Source organism: Scyliorhinus torazame, chromosome 28 (genome assembly GCF_047496885.1).
Source record: "Scyliorhinus torazame isolate Kashiwa2021f chromosome 28, sScyTor2.1, whole genome shotgun sequence".
Classification (NCBI taxonomy): Eukaryota; Metazoa; Chordata; class Chondrichthyes; order Carcharhiniformes; family Scyliorhinidae; genus Scyliorhinus; species Scyliorhinus torazame.
Window position 1 is genome coordinate 30,805,337 of NC_092734.1, and position 7,529 is coordinate 30,812,865.

At 50.7% G+C, this 7,529-nt stretch overlaps 1 pseudogene; it reads left to right on the forward strand.

Moving 5' to 3' along the window:
• The first annotated feature begins 6,678 nt into the window (after positions 1 to 6,678).
• On the forward strand, positions 6,679 to 7,222 carry LOC140403646 (small ribosomal subunit protein uS10-like; annotated as a pseudogene).
• The last annotated feature ends 307 nt before the right edge of the window (positions 7,223 to 7,529 follow it).

Sequence of the window (7,529 nt, forward strand, 5' to 3'; positions counted from 1 at the left end):
GGAAAGGGTAGCTGTTATGGGATGGGGTGGTCGAGGCAGGAGGGCGCCGTCGGGGGGATATACGGGTACGTAGGAACCAGGTGAGGAGCTGGGTTAAAAAAGGGGATGGCTAGTCGACAAGGGGGTTGGTAAAGAGCCCCCCAACCCGGCTGATCACGTGGAACGTGAGAGGGCTGAACGGGCCGATTAAAAGGGCACGGGTACTCGCACACCGAAAGAAATTAAAAGCAGATGTGGTTATGTTGCAGGAGACGCATTTGAAACTGATAGACCAGGTCAGACTACGCAAAGGATGGGTGGGGCAGGTGTTTCATTCGGGTTTAGATGCGAAGAACAGGGGGGTGGCTATCTTAGTGGGGAAACGGGTTCTGTTTGAGGCAAAGACCATAGTGGCGGATAGTGGGGGTAGATATGTGATGGTGAGTGGCAGATTGTAAGGGGAGGCGGTGGTTCTGGTGAACGTATACACCCCGAACTGGGATGATGCAAATTTTATGAGGCGTATGTTGAGATGTATCCCGGACCTGGAGGCGGGAAAGTTGGTAATGGGGGGAGACTTCAATACGGTGCTTGATCCAGGGCTGGACCGGTCGAGGTCCAGGACCGGGAGGAGGCCGGCAGCGGCCAGGGTGCTCAAGGACTTCATGGAGCAGATGGGAGCGGTAGACCCCTGGAGATTTAGTAGGCCTAGGAGTAAGGAGTTCTCATTTTTCTCCCATGTTCACAAAGTATACTCACGGATAGACTTTTTTGTCTTGGGAAGGGCACTGATTCCGAAGGTGACAGGGACGGAATATATGGCCATAGCCATTTCGGGCCACGCTCCACATTGGGTAGACCTGGAGGTAGGAGAGGAAAAAGGACAGCACCCACTCTGGAGAATGGATATGGGCTTATTGGCGGATGAAGGGGTATGTTTAAGGGTGAGGGGGTGCATCGAAAGGTACTTGGAGCTTAATGACAATGGAGAGGTTCAGGTGGGAGTGGTCTGGGAGGCGTTGAAGGCGGTGGTCAGAGGGGAACTGATATCCATAAGGGTACATAAAGGGAAGCAAGAGGGTAAAGAAAGGGAGCGATTGTTGAAAGAACTTTTGAGGGTGGACAGGCAATATGCGGAGGCACCGGAGGAGGGACTGTACAGGGAAAGACAAAGGCTACATGTGGAATTTGACCTGCTGACCACGGGTAAGGCAGAGGCACAGTGGAGGAGGGCACAGGGTGTACAGTATGAGTATGGAGAGAAGGCGAGTCGGCTACTGGCCCACCAATTGAGGAAGAGGGGAGCAGCGAGGGAGATAGGTGGGGTGAGAGATGAGGAGGGAGAGATGGAATGGGGAGCAGGGAGAGTGAACGGGGTGTTCAAGGCATTTTATGAGAGGTTATATAAGGCTCAGCCCCCGGAAGGGAAGGAGGGAATGATGTGTTTCTTGGATCAGCTGGAATTCCCTAAGGTGGAGGAGCAGGAGAGGGCGGGACTGGGAGCACAGATTGAGATGGAGGAGGTGGTAAAAGGGATTGGGAGCATGCAGGCGGGGAAGGCCCCGACTATGTCGGAGGCAACGATATCGCTCCTTTTGAAGAAGGAAAAAGACCCGCTGCAGTGTGGGTCCTACAGGCCCATTTCCCTTTTAAATGTAGATGCTAAGCTCCTGGCCAAGGTGATGGCGACGAGGATAGAGGACTGTGTCCCGGGGGTGGTCCACGAGGATCAAACTGGGTTCGTTAAGGGGAGTCAGCTGAACACGAACATACGGAGGTTGCTAGGGGTAATGATGATGCCCCCACCAGAGGGAGAGGCGGAGATAGTGGTGGCGATGGACGCCGAGAAAGCATTCGACAGAGTGGAGTGGGATTATCTGTGGGAGGTGCTGAGGAGATTTGGTTTTGGAGAAGGGTTTATCGGATGGGTACAGCTGCTGTATAGGGCCCCGGTGGCGAGCGTGGTCACGAACAGACAGAGGTCTGACTACTTCCGTCTTCATAGAGGGACGAGGCAGGGGTGTCCCCTGTCTCCGTTACTGTTTGCATTGGCGATTGAGCCCCTGGCCATAGCACTGAGGGGTTCCAGGAAGTGGAGGGGAGTACTCAGGGGAGGAGAAGAACACCGGGTATCTTTGTATGCAGATGATTTATTGCTATATGTTGCGGACCCAGTGGAGGGGATGCCTGAGATAATGCAGACACTCAGGGAGTTTGGGGAATTTTCGGGGTACAAATTGAATATGGGGAAGAGTGAGTTGTTTGTGGTGCATCCGGGGGAGCAGAGCAGGGGAATAGATGACTTACCGCTGAGGAAGGTAACAAGAGATTTCCGGTACTTCGGGATTCAGATAGCCAGGAGTTGGGGAACCTTACATAGGCTTAATTTAACAAGATTAGTGGAACAGATGGAGGAGGATTTTAAGAGATGGGACATGGTGCCCCTGTCACTGGTGGGTAGGGTGCAGGTGGTCAAAATGGTAGTCCTCCCGAGATTCCTTTTTGTGTTTCAGTGCCTTCCGGTGATGGTCACGAAGGCTTTTTTCAAGAAAATTGAGAAAAGTGTCATGAGTTTTGTGTGGGCCGGGAAGACCCCGAGAGTGAGGAGGGGGTACTTGCAGCATAGCAGGGATAGGGGGGGCTGGCACTACCGAGCCAAAGTGAATACTACTGGGCCGCCAATATCTCAATGGTGTGTAAGTGGATGGGAGAAGGGGAGGGAGCGGCGTGGAAGAGATTGGAGATGGCGTCCTGCAAAGGAACCAGCCTACAAGCAATGGTGACGGCGCCGTTGCCGTTCTCCCCGAAGAAATACACCACAAGTCCAGTGGTGGTGGCAACACTAAAAATGTGGGGACAGTGGAGACGACATAGGGGAAGGACGAGAGCCTCGGTGCGGTCCCCGATAAGAAATAACCATAGGTTTGTCCCGGGGAGAATGGATGGGGGATTTGGAGCATGGCAGAGAGCTGGGGTTGTGCAACTGAGAGATCTGTTCTTAGACGGGACGTTTGCGAGCCTGGGAGCGCTGACGGAAAAATATGGGTTGCCCCAAGGGAATGCATTTCGGTACATGCAACTGAGGGCTTTTGCGAGGCAGCAGGTGAGGGAATTCCCGCAGCTCCCGACACAGGAGATTCAAGATAGAGTGATCTCAGGGACATGGGTGCGAGATGGTAGGGTGTCGGATATATACAGAGAAATGAGGGACGAGGGGGAGATCATGGTGGATGAGCTGAAGGGGAAATGGGAAAAAGAGCTGGGGGAAGAGATTGAGGAGGGGCTGTGGGCTGATGCCCTACGTAGGGTAAACTCGTCGTCCTCATGTGCCAGGCTAAGCCTGATACAATTCAAGGTTGTACACAGGGCGCATATGACCGGAGCAAGGCTCAGTAAATTTTTCGGGGTAGAGGATAGGTGTGAGAGATGCTCGAGAAGCCCAGCGAACCACACCCACATGCCCGGCACTGCAGGGGTTCTGAGTGGGGGTGGCAAAGGTGCTTTCGAAGGTGGTGGGGGTCTGGGTCGAGCCAGGCTGGGGGTTGGCTATATTCGGGGTTGCAGAAGAGCCGGAAGTGCAGGAGGCGAAAGAGGCTGATGTCTTGGCCTTTGCGTCCCTAGTAGCCCGGCGAAGGATATTGCTTATGTGGAAGGAAGCCAAACCCCCGGGCGTGGAGACCTGGATAAATGACATGGCAGGGTTTATAAAACTAGAACGGATAAAGTTCGCACTAAGGCGTTCGGCTCAAGGGTTCACCAGGCGGTGGCAACCGTTCATTGACTACCTCGCAGAACGATAAAGGTAATGGGAAGGTAACAGCAGCAACCCAGGGCGGGGGGGGGGGGGGGGGCTCGGGCGGGTCCTCAGGGGTGTTTTTATATAGATATTTGTACTAGGTTATGTATAATGGATTGTTTGATTTTATTTTTGGAGAGTTATTATTTTTGTTATGGCAGTTGCCATTTAGTTTATATATTATTTATTTATTTGTTAAAACGGCCACTGTTATTTATATTGTTTTATTGTTGTAAAAAGGAAAACCTTTGTATTGTTTTGTTTGGCCGAAAAATTTGAATAAAATATATATTTTTTAAAAGAAGTCCCCCGCGCATGCGCAGATTGGCATGGCGCTCATTTTGCGCCGGGAAGGGAGACTGGAGTGGCGTATAGTGCCATGCTGGCCCCCTGTGGGGGACAGAATCGGTCGTCCCCGTGCCCGTTTTGCGCCGTCGTGAAACACTTAGTCTCCATTTTGGAGAATCCCCCCCCCCCCCCCCCCCTGTGTATGAATATTGTAGCTTCTGGTTGCTTCGGTCTTATTCAAGTTCTGTACGGCCAAGTGGCTACTTGATAAACGGAGGCAGAAACTCCAATGCTACACACCTGCACAACGCACAAGGCAAACACTTAGAATTTCGACAGTGGAGAAGGAGGTCATTCGGCCCATCGAGTCTGCAACAACTCTCTTAAAGAGCGCCCTACCTCGGCCCACTCCCCCAGCGAATCCCCGACACCCCACAACCCAACGTAACCTGCACAATCTTTGGACATGATATGGAGGTGCCAGCACTGGACCGGGGTGGGCACAGTAAAAAGTCTCACGATACCAGGTTAAAGTCCGACAGGTTTATTTGAAACCACAAGCTTTCGGAGCACAGCTCCTTCAGTCGGGTGAAGGACTTCTTTGAACACTAGGGAGCAATTTTATCATGGCCAATCCACCTAACCTGCACATCTTTGGACTGTGGGAGGAAAGCGGAACACCCGGAGGAAAGCCAGGGTGCCTCACTGCGCCAGGGACCCGGGTTCAATTCCGGCCTTGAGTGACTGTGTGGAGTTTGCACTTGCTTCCCGTGTCTGTGTGGGTTTCCTCCGGGTGCTCCGGTTTCCTCTCACAGTCCAAAGATGTGCAGGTTAGATGGGGTTACGGCAATAGGGCAGGGGAGTGGGCCTAGGTAAGATGCTCTTTCAGAAGGTGCATGCAAACTCAATGGGCTGAATAGCCTCCTTCTGCATTGGGGATTCTATGACACGCGGAGAAAGTGCAAACTCCACACAGACAGTCATAGACATAGACATAGAACATACAGTGCAGAAGGAGGCCATTCGGCCCATCGAGTCTGCACCGACCCACTTAAGCCCTCATTTCCACCCTATCCCCGTAACCCCAATAACCCTTCCTAACCTTTTTGGTCACTAAGGGGCAATTTAGCATGGCCAATCCACCTAAACTGGACTGTGGGAGGAAACCGGAGCACCCGGAGAAAATCCACGCAGACACAGGGAGAACGTGCAGACTCCGCACAGACAGTGACCCAGCGGGGAATCGAACCTGGGACCCTGGCGCTGTGAAGCCACAGTGCTATCCACTTGTGCTACCGTGCTGCCATCTGAGGCCAGAATTGAACCCGGGTCCCTGGTGCTGTGAGGCAGCAGTGCTGACCACTGCACCACCCTTTCATTCACTGCCCTGCACTTTAAAAAAAATATATATTTATTAAAGTTTTTTACCAGCACAATTTTTTCCCCTTACAAACAATAACCCCCCCCCGTAACAAAATAACACGAAATCGCACTGAGCAAGATATATACATGGCAAAATGGTATATTTACATAGCTTTATACATTGGCTCTCTCCCGCACGTGCCAGTTTCCCCCACCCTTCATGTTATCTCCTGCTCATCCATCCCCCCAAGCAGTCCCCCCCCCCCCCCCCCCCAGGGTTGATGCTGCTGCTGACCGACCTTCCTCTAACCACTGCCCTGCACTTTTGGAGGCAATAGGAACTAAAGTTTAAGAGCAGAAAGCATAAGGGAGCATAGCTTGCTTCCAAGTTATCTATCATCTTGACGTGGACCTAAATTGCCATTCCTTCATTCAGCTTTGAGAAAGTACCCTAGAAGTTTCCTTTGTTGACCCACCATTTCCGCAAGGGCCAACAGTTCAAGTAGAATGTCCGCAACTTTTTCAGGCAACTAGGGGCGAGCAATAAATGTGGCCTTGTCATTATTGCCCTAATGTTGGCCTAACCAGCGACCCCCATATCCCATGAATTAAACTTTTTTATAAATCTGCAAATCCATTCCTTTTTTAAAAAATAATTTTAGAGTACCCAATTCATTTTTTCCAATTAAGGGGCAATTTAGCCTGGCCAATCCACCTACCCTGCACATCTTTGGGTTGTGGGGGCGAAACCCACACACACACGGGGAGAATGTGCAAACTGCACACGGACAGTGACCCAGAGCTGGGATCGAACCTAGGACATCGGTGCCGTGAAGCAGCAATGCTAACCACTGCGCCACCGTGCTGCCCTGCAAATCCATTCCTAAACCTTGAGAAATGTTCAAATTTGTTTGAAGCATTCTTACCTAGATGAGGATTGCGAGAACTGGGGAAGAGAAATTTTTCTATGTCAGACACCCAGTTGGTTGGTGGGTTTATGTTTTTTTCTGCAAGATGGTGAGGAAGTTGGAAGAGAAACTGCTTCACAGAGACACCTAGTGACCAACGTCTATAACTGCACTGTGACAGTTGACATAACAAATTAAGTTGGGAAAATGTTGATTCCGCCCTTCATGTACTGTGGTGAGGGAGGAGGCAGAAGCAGAAAAAATACATTTCATATACAAACACACAGCTTAGAATCAGACCATTTGGCCCACCTAGTTCATGCTGGCCCTTATGATTCAGAGGAGCCGCTCTTCCAGTTGTGATTGCAGCCTGAGTGCAGGTTGGCCGACTCTGTACGCTCCTGGCTCACCGCTGTTCGTTCACTTTCAGAGTCTCAAGCGAAGAAGTCGACGGATAAGTCGGTCAGGAAGTTATCATGGCATTTAAAGATCCTGGCAAAGCACCTGTCGAACAGGAGGTCGCAATTCACCGAATTAGAATTACCTTGACCAGCCGGAATGTAAAATCACTTGAGAAGGTTTGTGCTGATCTAATTCGTGGTGCCAAAGAGAAGAATCTGAAGGTCAAGGGACCTGTTCGCATGCCCACCAAGACTCTGCGTATCACAACAAGAAAGGCTCCTTGTGGTGAAGGTTCCAAAACCTGAGATCGCTTCCAAATGAGGATCCACAAGCGTCTGATTGATTTACACAGTCCATCTGAAATTGTGAAACAGATCACCTCCATCAGTATCGAGCCTGGTGTGGAAGTGGAAGTTACAATTGCTGATGCCTAAATGTCTATGGAAATAAGTACAATAAAATAAATTTAAAATCCAAAAAAAAAAAATGATTCAGAGGAGCCTCCTTTCACGTTACTTCATCTCACTTTATCAATATATCCTCCTATTCTTTCCTCACTCATGTACTTATCTCGCTTCCCCTTCAACATGTTTACTCCATGTGGTAGTCACCACTGTTGTATTATATTGTATATATGGGTATTACGGTAAGGCTCCTGTACTACAGGTACGGGGTAGTTCCCTGCCTGCTGGCTCCGCCCAGTAGGCGGAGTATAAATGTGTGTGCTCTCCAAACAGCAGCCATTTCGTAAGCTGCTGTAGGAGGCCACACATCTCTGTAATAAAGCCTCGATT